The sequence below is a fragment of the Schistocerca piceifrons genome, chromosome 8 (assembly GCF_021461385.2).
Source record: "Schistocerca piceifrons isolate TAMUIC-IGC-003096 chromosome 8, iqSchPice1.1, whole genome shotgun sequence".
In the NCBI taxonomy this organism is placed as follows: domain Eukaryota; kingdom Metazoa; phylum Arthropoda; class Insecta; order Orthoptera; family Acrididae; genus Schistocerca; species Schistocerca piceifrons.
Genome location: NC_060145.1, coordinates 225,496,297 through 225,515,570, shown reverse-complemented (window position 1 = coordinate 225,515,570; position 19,274 = coordinate 225,496,297). Strand labels below are relative to the sequence as shown.

Sequence of the window (19,274 nt, the reverse complement as noted above, 5' to 3'; positions counted from 1 at the left end):
GTCCTCCGTAGATCCAATATGATGCGTCTCCTACACCGCACAGGACTACTCCGGAAGAGCACGGACAAGCGTAGTGTACGCAGTCTCTTTAGAGGCCACGTCACACGTTTTAAGTGTTTTGTAAATAAATTGGGGTTTTCGGTTTATTTTACCCACAACATGAAATGTGATAGAACCAAGTGAAGTTATTCGTAATAGATATCCATAAGTATGTAGTTGAGTTTATAGCCTTTATATTTGTGTGATTTGTTAGTGTAACCGAAATTTAGTCGATTTCTTTTAGTACTCATGTTTTCGACTTCACCTGTTTAATTATTTAGAGTCAATTGCCACTTTTCGCACCATACAGATACCTCGTTTAAATTGTAGTGGAATTTGTTTTGAGCATCTAATGACTTTATAAGACCATAAATGACAGCTCCATCTTCCCACAATCTACGAGTGCTACTCAGATTGTCTCCTAAATCGGTCATGTAGACAAGGAACAACAGAGGGCCTATAACACGCTACAGTATGGAACCGCGCGGCTGTTACGGTCGCTGATTCGAATACTGCTTCGGGCAGGGATGTGTGTGATGCCCGTAGATTAGCCAGGTTTAAGTAGTTCCAAGTTCTAGGGAACTTATGAACTCAGAAACTTTACGTAAGCAGACTTCGTATCTCGTAAACGTTTTGTTATCTGGCTCGTTCGAGTGGCCACGCCTCCCTCAGCCAGTGACATGTAAATTCATTTCCCTTTTCCTTGTTCGACTGCTATTAACATCCACAGGAGGGAACAACGGATAATTTTCTGTGAAGTACAAAACACCTGGTAGCTTTTATCACTACAATTCGCACTTAACTGATGACGTTCGCTTTACGTAACAACGGAAGCTTACTAGCTTATAAAAGGCGATGTTCCTGACTCCTGGCTACTATTCGCCATGCAGAAGACACTCATTGTCATTGTCGTGGTCGCCGCCTGTCTCGGTAAGTCAATTCGCCGAACAGAGCCACGTAACTTCGTTTGTAATTGACTCTTAGACGCATTTTCAATTTGTAACAGATATACCAATAACGATGTTTGACCTCTAACTACGTTTCGAAGAGGCGAACAGCTGGAAACGAATTACTTGTTGTTAATCTTTGAGACACTCCGTTCATCCATTCGTTCCTTATATGCATCCCCTTTCATAGAACTGCACTGTATGCGTTCACCAGTATACAAGCCTTTATTCATTTGTTCTTGTACACTGACTGACGGGACGGACTCAACAGCGTCATAGTTTTTGCTCTCACCTCATATTGCTTGACAGAAAATATTAAAGGTGGAACCATAGGCATAACTTTATCTAGTAATATCTGATATGTGAAGTAAGGGAAACGTAAAGGATAAATGAGGCAATCGTCGCGTACAGCAGAGTGAGACTATGTGCACTTAATTACCTAGAAATAAACTCTGAGAAAGAAGATTAATGTTACCAGTCAGTAACTGCTAGCTCTAAAAACAGCACCCATTTGGAACAAAATGCAGCATGAAGTTGCTATGTTCACATATTCAGAGCTGTGATAGCATTCCCGTTTAGATGTTTAAGTAAGTGGAGTTCGTTTGACCAATATCTAACAGACGTTTCCTAAATTTCAATAATTCAATGGACGCTGTGCTTACATATCGTTGCGATGACAAGACTATAGAAATGAATTTTCTTCCAAAATATACGGGCTATACTACGGATTATTTATTGCGATAATTTAAAGAAGCAGTTACGACATAGATATCATACTAATTTCCACAAGCTAAACAGTAAATTAACTACCTTGATATTTCGTAAATAACTTTAATGATTATATCAATTTTTGTCGTTTTGTGCTCCATGGCTGCGTTTACATTCCAGTTTCGTTTAATTAAGAGTTAGTTCCATTTTAATGGGATGCAAAGATTATGGTAACTGTATGGTATTGTTCGTAGCGTTCGTCACATAGCTCGACAGGCGATCCTGCGGGAGTCAGTTCTAAAGCTAAACCCATTTTGCACATATTGGGTCATCCGTGAGGCAGCGTGGCTCATGTGCTGCTTCTTAACCGGACAGGGCTATTTACTGAGTATTAACAGCTTTACGATACAAGGTCTAAATCTTAGGTGTCTCTTCCATTGTGTCGAATAATTTTCGTTCTCACGTATGCAGATAAAAGATTCCCATATTCCTCCCGCCTTGATTTGGAACAAAAAGGTTATTTGTTATGAAATTGACCACTACTGCTCCTAAAAAGGACAATCCTTGCGCCAGAATTACTTTACGAATATACTCTAAGACAAAAAGTGATGCATCACGAAGGGCTGGGACGGAACTCGGTTGATGTAATGTGCGTGTACAGTCAACAAATGATTGCAACTTAAGAAAAAATTCGATAGTTAATTCAAGAGGAAAAGCTTCATAAATTGAGGAAGTCGTTTACGCTTTGGTCCACCTTTGGCGCTATGTAAGCAGTTATTAGTATTGACATTGTTTGATAGAATGGTTGGATGTCCTCCTGAAGGATACCTTAGTACATGCAGTCCCAATTGCTCTTTAGATCTTCAAAATGCCGAGTTGCTTGGAGGGTCTTTCCAATAATGCTCTAAACTTTTTCAACTGGGGTGAGATAAGGTGACCTTACTGTGTAACGTATGTTTTGGAAAGCACGAAGGCAAGCAGCTGAAAGTGTCGCCGAGTGCAGGAGGGCGTTATCTAGCTGAGATGTAAGCCCATAATGCCTTGCCATAAAGGGCAATAAAACGGGCTTAGAACATGCTGTAAAGTTGCGTGGATGACACTCAAAGGGGTCCTGCTATGATATGATATGGCACACCCATCCATGCGTGTCTGCAAGTACGTCTCCACTGGTCATCGGGGCTCAGTTTGAAGCGGGACTCATCACTGTAAACACCTCTACTCCAGTTAGTGAGATTACAAGTCGAATATGCCCGGCACCCCTGATAATGGACCTGTTGTTTTACAGAGGTCAATGGATGTCGGTTCAAGGGTCGCCTCCACAGCAGGCGACTGGTTCATGTACGAAACATAACTCTAAGGTAACAAAAGTGATGGGATGACGACATACACACATGCAGGTGTCGGCAGTATCGGGTACACAAGGCGTAAAACGGCAGTGCGTCGGCGGAGCTTTCATTTGTGATCCGGTGGTTAGTGACAATCATTCTTTGCGCGCACTATTTGCGAGTGGAACATGGTTGTGGGGATCAGATAGTTGTACCAAAAGTACGCTCCGCCACTCACCATTAGGTGGCTTGCGGAGTATGATGTAGATGTAGATGAGATTCATGTACAATAATTTACCAAGTTAAATATGGCCTCAACAAGGTAATTAGCATACTTTGAACGCGGAAAGGCATTTGGAGCGAGACGATTGGGTAAGTACATTCTGGAGATCGTTTGGGAATTCAGAGTGTGCCGAGAATATGACGTTTCAGGCGGAGAATGCAATGGTTGATGGCCTTCACTTAACGACCGACAGCAACTGAGTTAGATTGATCAGTACTAACAGGCAATAACAATACGTGAAATAGCCGTAGTAATCAGTGTGAAACGTACGACTAACGTATCTGTTACGGCTGTGCTGCGAAAGATGTCGTTAACGGGCTATGGCAGCAGACGACCGACCTGAGTGCCTTTGCTAACAGCATGACATCACTTGCAGTGCCTCTCCTGAGCCGATGACCATATCGGGTGGACCCTAAATGACAGGGAAACGGTGGTCATGTCAGACGAGTGCCTATTTCAGTTCGTAAGAGCTCATGCTAGTATTTGAGTGTGTCACACACCCCACTTATCCACAAAACCAAGTTTTCAACAAGACACAGTGTAAGTTGGTGGTGTTTCAATAATGGGGAGAGCTGTGTTTCGATTCAATGGACTGGGTAGTCTAGTTCATCTGAACCTCTCATTGACTGGCGATGGTGAGAGATTGCAGGGCACAGTCAGTTCTGATACGGTGTTGTGTTCCTAGGGAATTGGATATTTATTACATGGTTGCTATAGCAGGAAATTATCTGACTTCATTCGTGTCATGAAATGGTTGGCAGTAGTTACGCTCTTGCTTGTGTGCTCTACTGAAGGAATTGCGGTAAGCTTTGCCTACATCTAAAGGAAGAGGGTGCCGATTTAAACGACTGCAGCGATAGCGTACGGTGGCTCAGAGCCGAGGGGACGTTTTTTCTGCAGGATGAAAACGTGCTGCTAATCAGTCTCATTGTGCAGACTCGTTGGATGGCGCCAGTCGGACGGCGGACGCGTTCACATCGGCCAACTGGCTATGGGCAGAGCATTGATGATCAGCAAATAAATCAGAGGATGGGCCCTTGTTAGGCAGGAAGGCAATGAGACGACTGTGCGTTTCTGCGAATTTCCATGACCAGGGGCGCCCATACGTTAAGACTCTTCTTCAAGACATATTTGTGAAGGCACAAGGGTTTAGCGAGTTTATGGCCATTCTTTGGAAAGTTCGAGATGGACGCTACAGGGTACACAGCAATCTTTGTATGTAAGACTGTGGTTCCATCGAGTTCATGCTTTTAGCAAACGTCACAGCGTAAACGTGGGAGAAAGAGGCCTATAATCTGAGTCTGTATCTCCTTTTCTCCCAATTAATTCTTAAAGTCACTAATTGGTCAAATCTGTGTATGCAGAGCAAGGGAGAGCCTGTGCCAGTTTTCATCTGAACTGTCAGACGTACTGCTTTTAGCATCACGCACACAACGAGTGCTGCGTGGGTGCACTTATTTGTTTTGAGTCATCCGTCCAAACATTTGACATATTCCGTCATTCATAGTTGTGGCATGGAGTCAAATTGGTTTGGCACAACAGCAAACCGGTCCACCTGCACACTAGAACCCACCGCGGTTTGAAAGGCTCCGAATTAGCCAAACGCGAGACCGCCTACTTACATCTTTCGGACGCGCGACATTAATAACAGTTTACTGCCGTCCATGACTCGGGTCGCCGAGCGCATCGCGGGGTGCCGCCCTGTCGAGCAGGAGGGTAAAGTGTTCGTTGCTATGGCGTAGGGCTCCAATATATTCTTCTCAGCACCATGCTTGACTGTAGCGTAGTTTTTGGGCCATACCGCGGATTCACATGTATGAAGTCAGGTAAAGCGTTTAGTGTTCTGGTTTGTGTCGTGTGTTGATCCCTAGGTGATCACTTTGTTCACCTTAGGCCGCATATCATTGATAGCGTTTGTCCAAATAAAAAATGTGTGTGTCTTTTCTTTAGTCATTTTTTGTCTTGTGATGTTAAGAATAAATTCTTATTTAGATCACAACTGCTCCAAGTGATATGATTCAACATTACCTTTGCCATATTTTTACTATAGTCATGATTGAAATTGAAAGTTGGATGTTTGCAATGGTTATATTCGGCTAACAGAAGACCATTTGCAGTCATTCAGTCGTGGAATCATTATGGATGACAATGCGCCATGTGCCATTGTTCTAGTTTGGTATGAAGAACATTCTACGAATAGATTGGTCACCTAGATCGTCCCACACGATTACAGTCAGGCGCTTATGGGACATAATCAAGGGCTCACTTCGAGCACAAAATCCAGCACTCGCAACGTTTTTGCAGTTGTGCACGGCTATATACGTAGTATGGGTCAATTTTACTGCATGAGACTTCCAACGACTTTTTGAGTCCATGCTAAAACGAGTTACTGCACTTCACTGGGCAACAGGACATCCGGCACGATATCCCATGACTTTTTCCGCCTCAGTGACAACGCGTGGCCTCTCATGTGAGATGTCTGGTTGACCAAAAACTTGTGGAGGTCAAGGACGTGGTGGCTTCTGTGACTGGGACACAAATAACGAGAATCATAGGGTAGTGTTAGATACATCTCTAAACTGAACGTGATTCCCAGCAAGTCCGGCGTAATATCCAACACAAGTCGGTGAGATAGGTCGAGTCCGATGTCCGCAGTAGTAACAAAGGCTGAACGACAACGCTTAGACTAGACAGAGAGAGCGGAACAACAGAAAGACTAGACTAGACTACTCTAGAGAGCGGTGGGTCGTCTGGTAAGTCGGTTTTGTGGCGGTACAAGCGGCGTGGGCTGAGGAGGTCGTGTCTCTAAGCCGGCCGTAGATTTGCAGCGTAGTCACAAGGGGCTACCGCCAAATTCTACATGTGGACTCAGGTGGCGTAGTATTGACAGCACACGACGTCACACGAGGTAAAAAGTGTGCTTGCGCCCTGGGGAGTTGGTGATGTAGACAAAGGTTATGTTAGTCACGTAACTTGTTTAGACGAAATCATTAACAGGGCAGCGAAGCACTGACGTGCTCATATTGGGGACAAGTTGGATGTAACACACATTCGTTCATGGTCAGTTCTAATCATCTAGCATTACAACTGCTGGTGCCGGTATGGATTACTTCATAATAGGGCAGTTTCGTTCTAATAACTCATTGCGTAATGTACGTCTTTTTGGATGTGGCGACAGCATTTCTGTCCAGCTGAGCTGCCGCTGCGAAATTTCACTCTTCGTTTTTACCATCTTCTGATACATGGTATTTGGATACCGTCAAGATGAAACGAAATCAGTAGTTTGTGTAACATGAAAGTTAATAATTTCTGGTCAGTTACAAAAAATACCTGCGACGTCAACACACGTACTCTAAGTCGTAGTTTTTGGAACACTGAAGAAAGATCGATATTCATATGCCTGATATCCACTGACGCATTGTCAGCGTGTTTTCAGAAAATTCGTTCTTGTGAAACGCAACCAGCTCTTCATTCGCAAGTAAGAATGAGTGCTGTCGACGAGGGATCTCAAATTGATTCCATATTTCTAGGCTTCCAGAAGGCTTTTAACACTGTTCCTCATAAATGACTTCTAAACAATTGCTTGTCTATGAAGTATCACCTCAGTTACGTGACTAGACTCGTGCGTTCCTATCAAATAGGTCACAGTTCGTAGTAATCTACAGAAAATTATCGAGTAAAATAGAATTATTTCAATTCAATCTCGTTCTTTTTCTTCAGTAACGATTGTGGTAACTCTATGAAGAAAAACACGTCCGGTTTCGATAAAACAGAACTATTATCTGGCTTTCCCAAAATAAGAGTTATAGTCTTCTGCCCTCCCTAACCTATGTAAACATTTTAGGAGGCAATCTTGGTAGCCCTGTTAGACTGTTTGTAGAAGAAGCTATCGTTTGCCCTCTAGTGAAGTCTTTAGAACATCCAAACCATTTCCAAAACCGACACTGTATCTGCATTGTGCGAAAAGTGACAATGGTCTCAGAATAGATAAACTATAAGGTCACCCAAATGAGTAAGAAAAGAAAGCTATTAAATTTTGGTTACACCAGAAATTACACAAATTTAAAAGCTTCCAGTTGAACTAAGTATCTGTGAATTACTGTTAAGGACAATTTAAATTGGAAAGACCAGATAGGTAATGTTATGAGGAAGACACCACATGGACTGTACTTCACCAAGCTTAGAAGGTATAACATTTCTACTAAAGAGACTGCTTACAGTACCCTTATACGTCCTTTGCAAGTCATTAAACGAATGGCGATTTCACTGCGACGGGATCTTCTCACGAAATTTCAGTCACCAATATTTTCCATTAATGTGAAATTATTTTAGAGTCACCTACCTACATAGGGAGAAATGACCATCTTAATAAAGTAAGAGAAATCAGAGTAGCTACAGAAGTATGTGTATGTAATTGTCTATTTTTCTCACGCGCTGGTCCAATTTCTTGTGCATCAAATACTTTGCCGAACTCAAGCAGTGTCGTTATGGTAGCCGCACGTTTGTCAGTGGCATATCTCAGGTCATCAGTTGGTACCGGGTGCTTACTTAATTCCGACTGATATTTGCGGTATAAGTTGTACAAGTTTATCAACTATGATGTGATATACAGCTATTGATTTTTTCTGACTTTTACCAAAGCTACAGAAATCCTTTAACAGGACGCAGGGCTTGTATTGTTATACTGAATTGAATGTTTTTTGTATGGAGCCATGAAACAGAAGCTCAAAAATTTAGCAACTTTCTTGGAAGCACTATTTATTTGGAGCCTTTGTATTTCTACAGGGTGATTCACGAAGATATGCTAATATTTTCCTATGTTATTCCATAAGTAAAACTAAAGAAAACAGTGCAGATAAACACACGTCCGAAAATGTTTAGTTACGGCGTTGTGGCTAGTAAAACATTTTGTCGGGACTTTAGCAACTTCGTTAATTTGAAGCCATGACTGTACGAGGTTAAAGCAAAGCGTGATTTCCATTCATTTTGTTTTTATTGATCAACTGGATCTAATAAAACATGTACCAGACGTGTATCTGCAGTAGTTTTCCATAACATCCAGAGAAGTAAAGACGTAATTTCGTGAAATTTTAATTTATTAACTACTTGGCCTAATTCGTTGTTTAAATTCCAGACTATGCACAACGTTTTCAACAGAAGTAATAGAGAACTTAATTTAAAAAAAAAAACCGGAGTAATAACGTTAAATGAAACTGTGTGAATATGTCTGATAATCTACTTTCATCAATACAATAGCACCTGTGAATCCATGTTGGATGATCTGGAAAACTACTGCACGTCTGGGACATGTTTTATTAGATTCAGGAGACCAATAACAACAACAAAAATCTGAAATCGTGCCTTACTTTAATCTAAAAAAGGTTTTGCTATTGTTTCACATTAACGAACTTGCTAAATTACACGGAAAAGCTACTATTAGCCGTAAATTAACATTTGCGGACCTATCTTCATTTGAACTTTTTTCTTTACTTGTACTTGCAGAGTAACATATTAAAATATTTGCATATCTTTGTGAACCATGCTGTAGGCAGTCCGCTTTGGACTGTCACGATCGATATATCTAACGTTCCTCCAAGTTGTGTGACTAAATTTGTGCTGTGTGGAGTAGACAATGGATATTAAATTATGCCCTCAGAGTTCTGTTGCTTAAATATTACCATATCTTTTACACTGTCAAACTTTCGCTGCAGCTACCTCTGTAACAAACTTCCTGGCAGATTAAAACTGTGTGCCTGACCGAGACTCGATCGGGACCTCTGCCTTTCTCGGGCAAGTGCTCTACCATCTGAGTTACCCAAGCACGACTCACGCCCCGTCCTCACGGATTTACTTCTGCCAGTACCTCGTCTCCTACTTTCTAAACTTTACGAAAGCTCTTTTGCGAACCTTGCAGAACTAGCACTCCTGAAAGAAAGGACATTGCGGAGACATGGATTAGCCACGGCCTGGGGGATGTTTCCAGAATGAGATTTTCACTCTGCAAGGTTTGCAGGAGAGCTTCTGTAAAGTTTGGAAAGTAGGAGACGAGGTACTGGCAGAATTAAAGCTGTGAGGACTGGGCATGAGCAATGCTTGGATAGCTCAGCTGGTCGAGCACTTGCCCGCGAAAGGCAAAGGTCCCGATTTCGTGTCTCGGTCTGGCACACAGTTTTAATCTGTCAGGAAGTTTCATATCAGCACGCACTCCGCTGCAGAGTGAAATTCTCATTCTACATCTGTAAGTGTTTATTGCATGCAGTGAGATGCGTGGGGTGTAGCAGCAACAATCTCAAAATGTTGCGACTACACAATCTTCTTAGCAATATTGTGAAGAGAGTTTCTCCTAGTAGGTTTCTGTTCACGCCTCGAATTAAGTTAAATTACTCTTATAGACACAGAAGTGAATGTAATTCCCATTGAATGGATAACAGTTTGGTAAATTATTGCAGATTCTGGAACTGTTCTCTCATGACTCAGAGGTCAGTTGACCATAGTAAATACAGGAAAAGCATCGAGATATAGTACTGTGAGACTTTTGATGTGTAAAGTGAACATTTAGTATCTGTTTAGGTCTCTCATCTAAATAAGTTCAATTTTCTGTTGTGAATGATGAATGTACTGGTGCGATTGCGTTGTATGAAACATATTAAAACTACAAAACAATTCCTTTGCGCAGGAGCCATCTCTGCACAGGTGGTATGTCCCGAGGAGTGCCGAGGGCTGGCAGGAGGGCCTCCGGTTGCAGAAGACGAACAGCAGTCTGGTTTGTATATTAGCACTACATATGTCTGAAAAATATACTAAAAGAAATAATTTTGAAAATTAATTGAGTATTCCAAAAATTATGCGATTTTTATGCTCATATTCTTTTCAATTCTTCGTTGCTATTTTTATACAATTAATAAGTACTGATATTTGTTGGTGCTTATGGTAGTTTAAAATATTTACTGCTAAGTTTTAAATATATTTTCAAGGTCATATTTTTATGATGAAAAATTACATATGTTACTTTGCTTTTAATCAGCGATTTTATTTTTAAGCGATGAATTTATGTCAATCCTTACAGTTTGAGCACGACTATTAATTGAATAAAATTTGCAGTACCTTTAAAACGTATAGAAGTGCCCTAGAAAAAAATTTTGACACTAACTTGTGAAACTATATTTGCAAGAAAGTAAAATTCTGACATCAAAGAATACCAAATAGTAAGGCAGACAACACACTTCAGTTACTTATCTTATAGTTGGTAATTATTAGTGTCCGCAAATCGGTCTAAGCTGTTTCGAACAAACACTGCTGCCACGTGGTATTGATTATAACATGGGTTAAATGGTTATCACAGGTAACAATTAACACCGTCAATAGCCGAATAAGTTGCACACTTAACAGGTATTACCTGAGCCCGGTTTGTCGTAATCGTTGCTATGAATTAGTAAAAGTGGAAACTCACCAAACTACAACCAAACTAACTCTTAACGTATCCGCCTCTTACAAGTAAGGCCGTTTGTCGTAAGATATCACTTACAATTTTCGTACAAAAACCCATTTACCCAAAGACGGCACTAACCTTACCTTATCCAGCTGAACCGCAGTGACCAACATACGTTTTTCCTTATTGCCACATTTCAGTATTTGACAGTAAATAACGTGCAATGCGAAAACACAATGCAGTTCTTATCGTACTCTTGCCAACAAAAGGTAACACTTAAATACGCACACACTTAACGGCGTTTAGAAAACTTCATAAAACACATACAGTGAAACTCAGTGCTCGCTCGGACATGGATATCATTAACTCGAGTTCTCGGTGAATCCAAACAGATACAAACTTGATCGAGTGAGGTACGCGCGACTCTCTCCGTCGGAGGTTCGCGTCCTCCCTTGGGAATGGGTGTATGTGTAGTCCTTACCGTAACTTATTTTAAATTATATTCAGTAGTGTGTAAGCCTAGGAACCGATAACGTCAGCAGTTTGGTCATATAGGAACTTACCACAAATTTCCAAAAAATAGTACATCCTTGCTCAGTCCCGGTTCCTTAACCGTTTAAACAGAACCACAGAGTGATGTGCGTAATTGATTCCCCGTCAGTAAACTCTCTCAACTAATCGTGCAATCCCTGATATAGGCTATCAGTACAAGCTATCAGGCAAATTCCGCAAATCCAGAGATCTCAATGCACAATTGATAGTAAAAAACACCAGACAGACAAACTAATGATAACTTATACACCGGGCAATTTGCATGCAGAAAAGAAAGGTAAACGTCCCGAACCACAAATTACACCTCATTGCAGTAACATCGTAAGCTAATCAGAACGCACTTTCCTTAATTGACGGAAACGCACCGACGCGCACAAAACTCACAGCAAAAGATGTAGAATTCGGCGTGTTGTTGCCTGCACCAGAAACGAACACTAAAGTAGAGCTGGTAGAATGTAGCTGATTGTAGCTCCTGCTTTCAGCATCCGAAAGTGGATTACCACGTCATCGGGTAGCTGAAAGAAGCGATTGTAAACACTTTTACTTCCAGGAAAATACTCAGCAGTAACTAACTCAACTTTCCTGCACAGGACGCGATGGGAGGGACCTGCCCCGTCAAAGTCTACGAGCGCCACTTCCCGCCTCAGCGACCAGAGCAGATAGCAAGCCGATACCCCTGGAAAACAACGTTAGCGAAGTGTATAATCCAGCGTTTTGGTATTATCTGGTAATTAGTTTATCACTAAGTGCATGTGGTTTCTTTTAGGAGTAGTCTGAACTTTACTTCTTACTCATTGAAGGCGTTGTGTACCCAACTCGAAGGCAAATTTAGATACCCTGACGGAAAAAATGTCACAACACCAAGAATAATTAATGTGGAGGACGGTGGAGCTGTTGTGTGATGATGCTCCATATGGGTTCGATTGGAGACAGATGTGATGATAGAGCAGGCTGGGGCAACATGTCTACACTTTGTAGTGCATGTTGAGTGAATACAACTGTATGCGGGAAATACACCCTGGAACGCTGTTCATGAATGGCAACACAATAGGTTCAATCTACAGGTTGACGTACAGATTTGCTGTCAGAGTGCGTTGGATAGCCATAAGAGTTCTCCATCTGATATATGAAATCGCATCGCAGACCATAACTCTACGTATAGGTCCATTGTGTCTAGAAAGTAGACAGGTTGGCCGCAGGCCCTCAAATGATGTCCCAGTAACCAACACACAGCCGTCACTGGCAAAGAGACAGAATCTGCTTTCACCAGAAAACACGACAGACTGCCACCGCGCTGTCCAATGGTTTGGGCACAGTGGAATGCACGCCACAAGGCGTCTGGCTCAGAGCTGTCCTTGAAGTAACAAATTTATAACAGCTTTCTATGGCGCTATGATGTCAACCGCTGCTGAAATATGCCCCAGAACTACACGCCGAACGGATGGTCTTCGTAGTGCCACGTAGCCATCCGGAGACCGATCTTCTTGCGACTGTTTAATCTCGTGACGACCGATTTCAGCGGTAGCGCAGAGTGGCTACGTTCCTGCCAAGTCTTTCTACAGTATCGGAGACGGAGCATCCAGCTTCTAGTACTATATTACACGTCCTCGTTCAATCCTAGTCACCATAAACGCGTTCTTGACTAACAGCAGCACACCGTGTCCACTATCAAAAGTAACTAGTGCTCACGGCTGCTACAGCGTGTATTTAGAGTAGCTCTGATGTCTCACAACTATTTCTTGGTGTTGCGACTTTTTCCGCCAGTGAAGGTTAGCCGAGGCTCGCACGATGCCGTGTGGTATATTTTGGAAAATGGTACGCCTAATAGTGTCGATACCTATTGCTTCAGAAGGGATTCTCATTACAGCTTTTCTAATTTCACGTGCTGTAACGTGGTTTAAGTAGTAAGGATCAGGGTCATTTAGCCTTAATTTTCTTTCAGAAAGTAGTTCCTATTAGCCTTTGGGCTGATTAAAGCTGAAAGAACTTGTTCACCTTGTCAGCTGGCTTTTTCTGTCCTTCACCCAAGCTACGGAGATTCTTCCACGTAATCTAAGCTCTCGTACAGTGCCACCTAAGGTATGCCATATTTTTGCATTGCAGACTTATTGCTTTCCCCGTTTGAGCAATTTTCTGTATCCTTCGTAGCACCAGCCAGCATCATACCTGTGGATGAATATTTGACATAACTGAAAGTTTTGTATTATTCGTATATGAGCCATGAACTTATTAATAAGTTTCTGGATCTTTGCTCAGTTGTTGGTTCACTGATTATTTGATGTTACAGCGTTTATGAGCACTACGCTCCAGAGATCCACGGTCGATATGATTAATGTTCCCATAAGCTGCGTGGCCGGCCACAGGTGGCCGAGCGGTTCTAGGCGCTACAGTCTGGAACCGAGTGACCGCCACGGTCGCAGGTTCGAATCCTCCCTCGGGCATGGATGTGTGTAATGTCCTTAGGTTATTTAGGTTTAACTGGTTCTAAGTTCTAGGGGAATGATGACATCAGATGTTTAGTCCCATAGGCTCAGAGCCATTTGAGCCAATACTATTTGAGTAATACAACCCAGTACGTTTTCCTTGTCGGCAAGCGTTTACCAGAGACAAGTGCATTGTCAGGAATGTCTCTGGGGAGCATGATTTCACAGCTTTTATTCTCTATAAACGTAAGTGATCGGACAGGCTACAGAGATTTACGTCTTTCTGCTGATGATTCTGTGATGTACGGCAAGGTGTCGACGTTGACTGGCTGTAGGACGACGCAAGATGACGTAAACAGAATTTCTAGTTGGTGTGATGAGTTGCAACGTGCTTTAAATTTAGAAAGATATAATATAATGTGATCGAGTAGGAAAAAAACAATTCCTGTAACTTTAGAATACAGAGTTAGTCGTGTGCTGCATAACACACTCATCCATTCAACATCTAAGCGAAAATTTACAAAGCAATATGAAATGGAACGATCAGGTCAGGTTTTTAGCAGGAAAGGCGAATGATCGACTTCGGTTTATTGGAAGGATTTTGGGTAAATGTAGCTCATTTATAACGGAGGCGGCATATAGAACGCTGGTGCGACCCTTTCTTGTGTACTGCTCATGTGCTTGGGATACTCACCAGGTCGGGTTAAAGGAAAACATCGCAATAATTCAGATTCGTGCTGTTAGGTTTGTTACCGGATGGTTCGATCAGCAGGGAAATATACTTTGTGGACTCAAATGACAACCTCGGAGGGCAGACGGCGCTTTTCCCTCGAGGCACCATCCCAGAAATTTAGAGAACTCGGTTTTAAGGCTGACAGCCGAACTATTCTATTGCCGCCATCGTACGTTTCGTGCAAGGACCATGAAGATGAGACAACAGAAGCTGGGTCTCGTGTGGAGGCTTGTAGACAGTAGTTTTGCCCTCGCTCAATTTGCGAGTGCAACAGGGAAAGAAATGACTAGAAGTGATGCTGTGTAAATGAATAAGAGGCTGAACCTTTACTGTGAAATAATTCTCAAGACTTATTTTGTTTAAACGATTCAGTAAGTGCATATGCTAATGTGAAACCTGAGAAACATTACTCGCAGAAGTGGTCTATCGCTGCATGTGCTTCATAAATTGGCTATAGTGTCTTCTTTTTTAAAAATCTAGTAGTCACGAAAATGATTACAGCGATGTTTGAAATGCGCACGTGAAACTCTCTTGAATCGATCTTGATCGATGCTGAAAAATATGCAAATTGCGACTGGAATGACTCGAAAAAAAATTATGTTATAATATGTTATGTATAAAGTCTATCACTAAGATCGTTTATCAGTCTAGTTACAATGACTTTCTCGTATTCACAGTAAAGTGAATGCAATCGCATTTGAAAGGCTATTTATAAAGGAATCCTGGAACCGTATCTGTGTAACTCTGACTTCATTTTATTATGGTAAATGCAGCCACAACATCTAGCTGTGTCAAAAAATGTTGCCCAGGAGACGTAACAACACCGCAGCTCCTGTGGAAGGCCTGAACAAAACTCAGTTAAATTCATATAAGTTTTAGTGCATTGTGAAGGCTGTGATTGTCTTAGACGCTTCTGCAAACGGTATCTGATATAAGCCTGGTTTAGGTCCAGTGTAATAAATATCTCTGACTTATCGTAGCACGAAAACATGAATGGAAGTCTCGTAGTGAAATAGACTGGAGGATTACTTTGTAATTCAGGTCTCCTTAAACAGCTGCTGGCCAAACCCCGCCTCATCTTTTCAGAAGTAAAAATATCAGTCAATATAATGATGACACAAAGTCTAATTATTCCTTCACGTATCAACTAACCGATATTGGCTAAGGTTGTGTCATCCGTGAGGGTAAGAGTCGGTATGACTGTTACCTTTTCTTCACGTTATAACTGACATCAGTTTCGTCGCTCCCAAGTCATCAGTGGGATCGTCAGGAAAGAAATTCAGTAAGTATATGGCCTTCTCGGTTGACAAGTGATCGATCTCGACGTCTTCCTTGCCCCCAACGGAATTACCAATGGTATCGTAAGCTCACAAAATTTTTACTATAGTCATAATTGTAATTGAAAGTTGGATGTTTGCCTACATCTAAAGGAAAAGGGTGCCGATTTAAACGACTGCAGCGAAAGCGTACGGTGGCTCAGAGCCGAGGGGCGTTTTTTCTGCAGGGTGAAAACGTGCTGCTAATCAGTCTCATTGTGCAGACTCGTTGGATGGCGCCAGTCGGCCGGCGGCCGCGTTCACATCGGCCAACTAGCTATGGGCAGAGCATTGATGATCAGCAAATAAATCAGAGGATGGGCCCTTGTTAGGCAGGAAGGCATTGAGACGACTGTGCGTTTCTGCGAATTTCCATGACCACGGGCGCCCATACGTTAAGACTCTTCTTCAAGACATATTTGTGAAGGCACAAGGGTTTAGCGAGTTTATGGCCATTCTTTGGAAAGTTCGAGATGGACGCTACAGGGTACACAGCAATCTTTGTATGTAAGACTGTGGTTCCATCGAGTTCATGCTTTTAGCAAACGTCACAGCGTAAACGTGGGAGAAAGAGGCCTATAATCTGAGTCTGTATCTCCTTTTCTCCCAATTAATTCTTAAAGTCACTAATTGGTCAAATCTGTGTATGCAGAGCAAGGGAGAGCCTGTGCCAGTTTTCATCTGAACTGTCAGACGTACTGCTTTTAGCATCACGCACACAACGAGTGCTGCGTGGGTGCACTTATTTGTTTTGAGTCATCCGTCCAAACATTTGACATATTCCGTCATTCATAGTTGTGGCATGGAGTCAAATTGGTTTGGCACAACAGCAAACCGGTCCACCAGCACACTAGAACCCACCGGGGTTTGAAAGGCTCCGAATTAGCCAAACGCGTGACCGCCTACTTACATCTTTCGGACGCGCGACATTAATAACAGTTTACTGCCGTCCATGACTCGGGTCGTCGAGCGCATCGCGGGGTGCCGCCCTGTCGAGCAGGAGGGTAAAGTGTTCGTTGCTATGGCGTAGGGCTCCAATATATTCTTCTCAGCACCATGCTTGACTGTAGCGTAGTTTTTGGGCCATACCGTGGATTCACATGTATGAAGTCAGGAAAAGCGTTTAGTGTTCTGGTTTGAGTCGTGTGTTGATCCCCAGGTGATCACTTTGTTCACCTTAGGCCGCATATCATTGATAGCGTTTGTCCAAATAAAAAATGTGTATGTCGTTTCTTTAGTCATTTTTTGTCTTGTGATGTTAAGAATGAATTCTTATTTAGATCGCAACTGCTCCGAGTGATATGATCAACATTACCTTTGCCATATTTTTACTATAGTCATAATTGTAATTGAAAGTTGGATGTTTGCAATGGTTAAACTCGGCTAACAGAAGACCATTTGCAGTCATTCAGTCGTGGAATCATTATGGATGACAATGCGCCATGTGCCATTGTTCTAGTTTGGTATGAAGAACATTCTACGAATAGATTGGTCACCTAGATCGTCCCACACGATTACAGTCAGGCGCTTATGGGACATAATCAAGGGCTCACTTCGAGCACAAAATCCAGCACTCGCAACGATTTTGCAGTTGTGCACGGCTATATACGTAGTATGGGTCAATTTTACTGCATGAGACTTCCAACGACTGTTTGAGTCCATGCTAAAACGAGTTACTGCACTTCACTGGGCAACAGGACATCCGGCACGATATCCCATGACTTTTTCCGCCTCAGTGACAACGCGTGGCCTCTCATGTGAGATGTCTGGTTGACCGAAAACTTGTGGAGGTCAAGGACGTGGTGGCTTCTGTGACAGGGACACAAATAACGAGATTCATAAGGTAGTGTTTGATACATCTCTAAACTGAACGTGATTCCCAGCAAGTCCGGCGTAACATCCAGCACAAGTCCTTGTGTATTCTCTGCAATTCTTATGCTACATTCGTTGATACAAGAAGTTAATTGTGGAACGTGATGATGGCTCGAGATATGATAGAAACAAAGTAATAACCAAGTTCTTTTTCTTGTCCTCCTCTCTAGCGTCCAACGCTTCGTCCATCTAGGGGCTAAACCACGACGCAAGAAGTTGGATGAGCTCTTACCAACCAACAACCTCACTGACGTACAACGGCTACTGACAATTCCAGGCCTGTTGCTGTTCACTACCGTAGTAATGATAACATCTTCACTAATAAATGCAGACTATTTGCTACGATATCTGTCGCTCTTTCAATAATACTAGTGATAACAGCAACACATGCAGAGATAACTCGCACGAATATTAATTTCCACAATTCTACTGGAAATTAACTACTTCTTTTCCTCATGATGATTTGATTTATTTTGTCAATTCATCCCAAAACTTCAGTCTCAATAAAGAAGCTCGTCCTTTCACATTTTTCCTAACTGCCTACAACAAAATATCCTCGTTTCCACACAAGTTCAGTCATAAACGACTGATCCTTGCTTTGTGCAATACGAAGTTAACAAAATAGAAGTTATGACTGTGATAAACAACAACACTGGTCAATCATTACTAAGGTATTAAAAAATTGTAATGACACACACAGATACCTGGATTTCACCCAGTACAACTAAAGAAGCAGCGAAGTGCCACAGAAACAGTACAACTAAAGAAGCAGCGAAGTGCCACAGAAAGAATACGACCGTTTGATGAAAGATATTATCCAGCAACAAAATACAAACTTACATGAAAAAGAATTCGTTAGAAAAGAGAAAATTTTGTTTACGATGAATATACACACCAAGGGCATTAGTTATAGGGTCGTAAAAGGTAGGAGAACCAAAATAATGCCAATCAGAGAGTTCAGATAGAAAAATGCAACTAGAACGCCATCTGGAATCACTATTTCGTAAACTGCAGCACACCTTGCCTTGTTAATTCGCTTAAAGTGCTATTTCGGTTGACAGATCGCAATTTCACTCATGGGACCTTCCCCTCAAACTAAATACATAGGGTTTTCTATCAAACCTAAGCCCCAGTTTGGTACTAGGTCAGTTTGGGGAACCATGTGACCCTGACTGCTGCTATTATCGGAAATAATCAGAATGACTGTATACAATTAATAGTAGCTATTAGCAACGGATGATCCAGTCTCTGACGACACCCTAATTCACACTCTATCTCTCTTCTGTCCTCTGAAACCCTACTCCTTTCTCATATTTTCATAAAGTCAGAAACTTCCTCATAACAAATCTGAAATACAAATCGTCAACTAGGAAGGTATTTGCTGTATTGTATTGTAAAAATCATCCGACATTACGGTAAACAACATTGTCAACAAAGTACATGAGATAGGATAATTGGCGATTTGGGAGAAGAAGATATTGCAGGTCTTGTAAATTAAACCGTTTTAAATCCAAACTACACTGCAAGGCCAGCTTATGTAAGAGAGTCGCTAGAAGCTGCACCATAATGACACTCGGCGCCCAATCTCATCGCAAAACCACTTGGACTCCGATACCTTTGAGGAAGGTCTGAAGTAGACACACACAA

General features: G+C 42.0%; 1 long non-coding RNA gene across 1 annotated transcript; it reads left to right on the top strand.

Moving 5' to 3' along the window:
* Positions 1-931: 931 nt before the first annotated feature.
* LOC124712567 lies at positions 932-18,000 on the top strand. Its single transcript, XR_007005601.1, has 4 exons — positions 932-969; positions 9,979-10,065; positions 11,874-12,010; positions 17,798-18,000. It is a non-coding gene; the product is annotated as an uncharacterized LOC124712567 (long non-coding RNA).
* Positions 18,001-19,274: the final 1,274 nt, after the last annotated feature.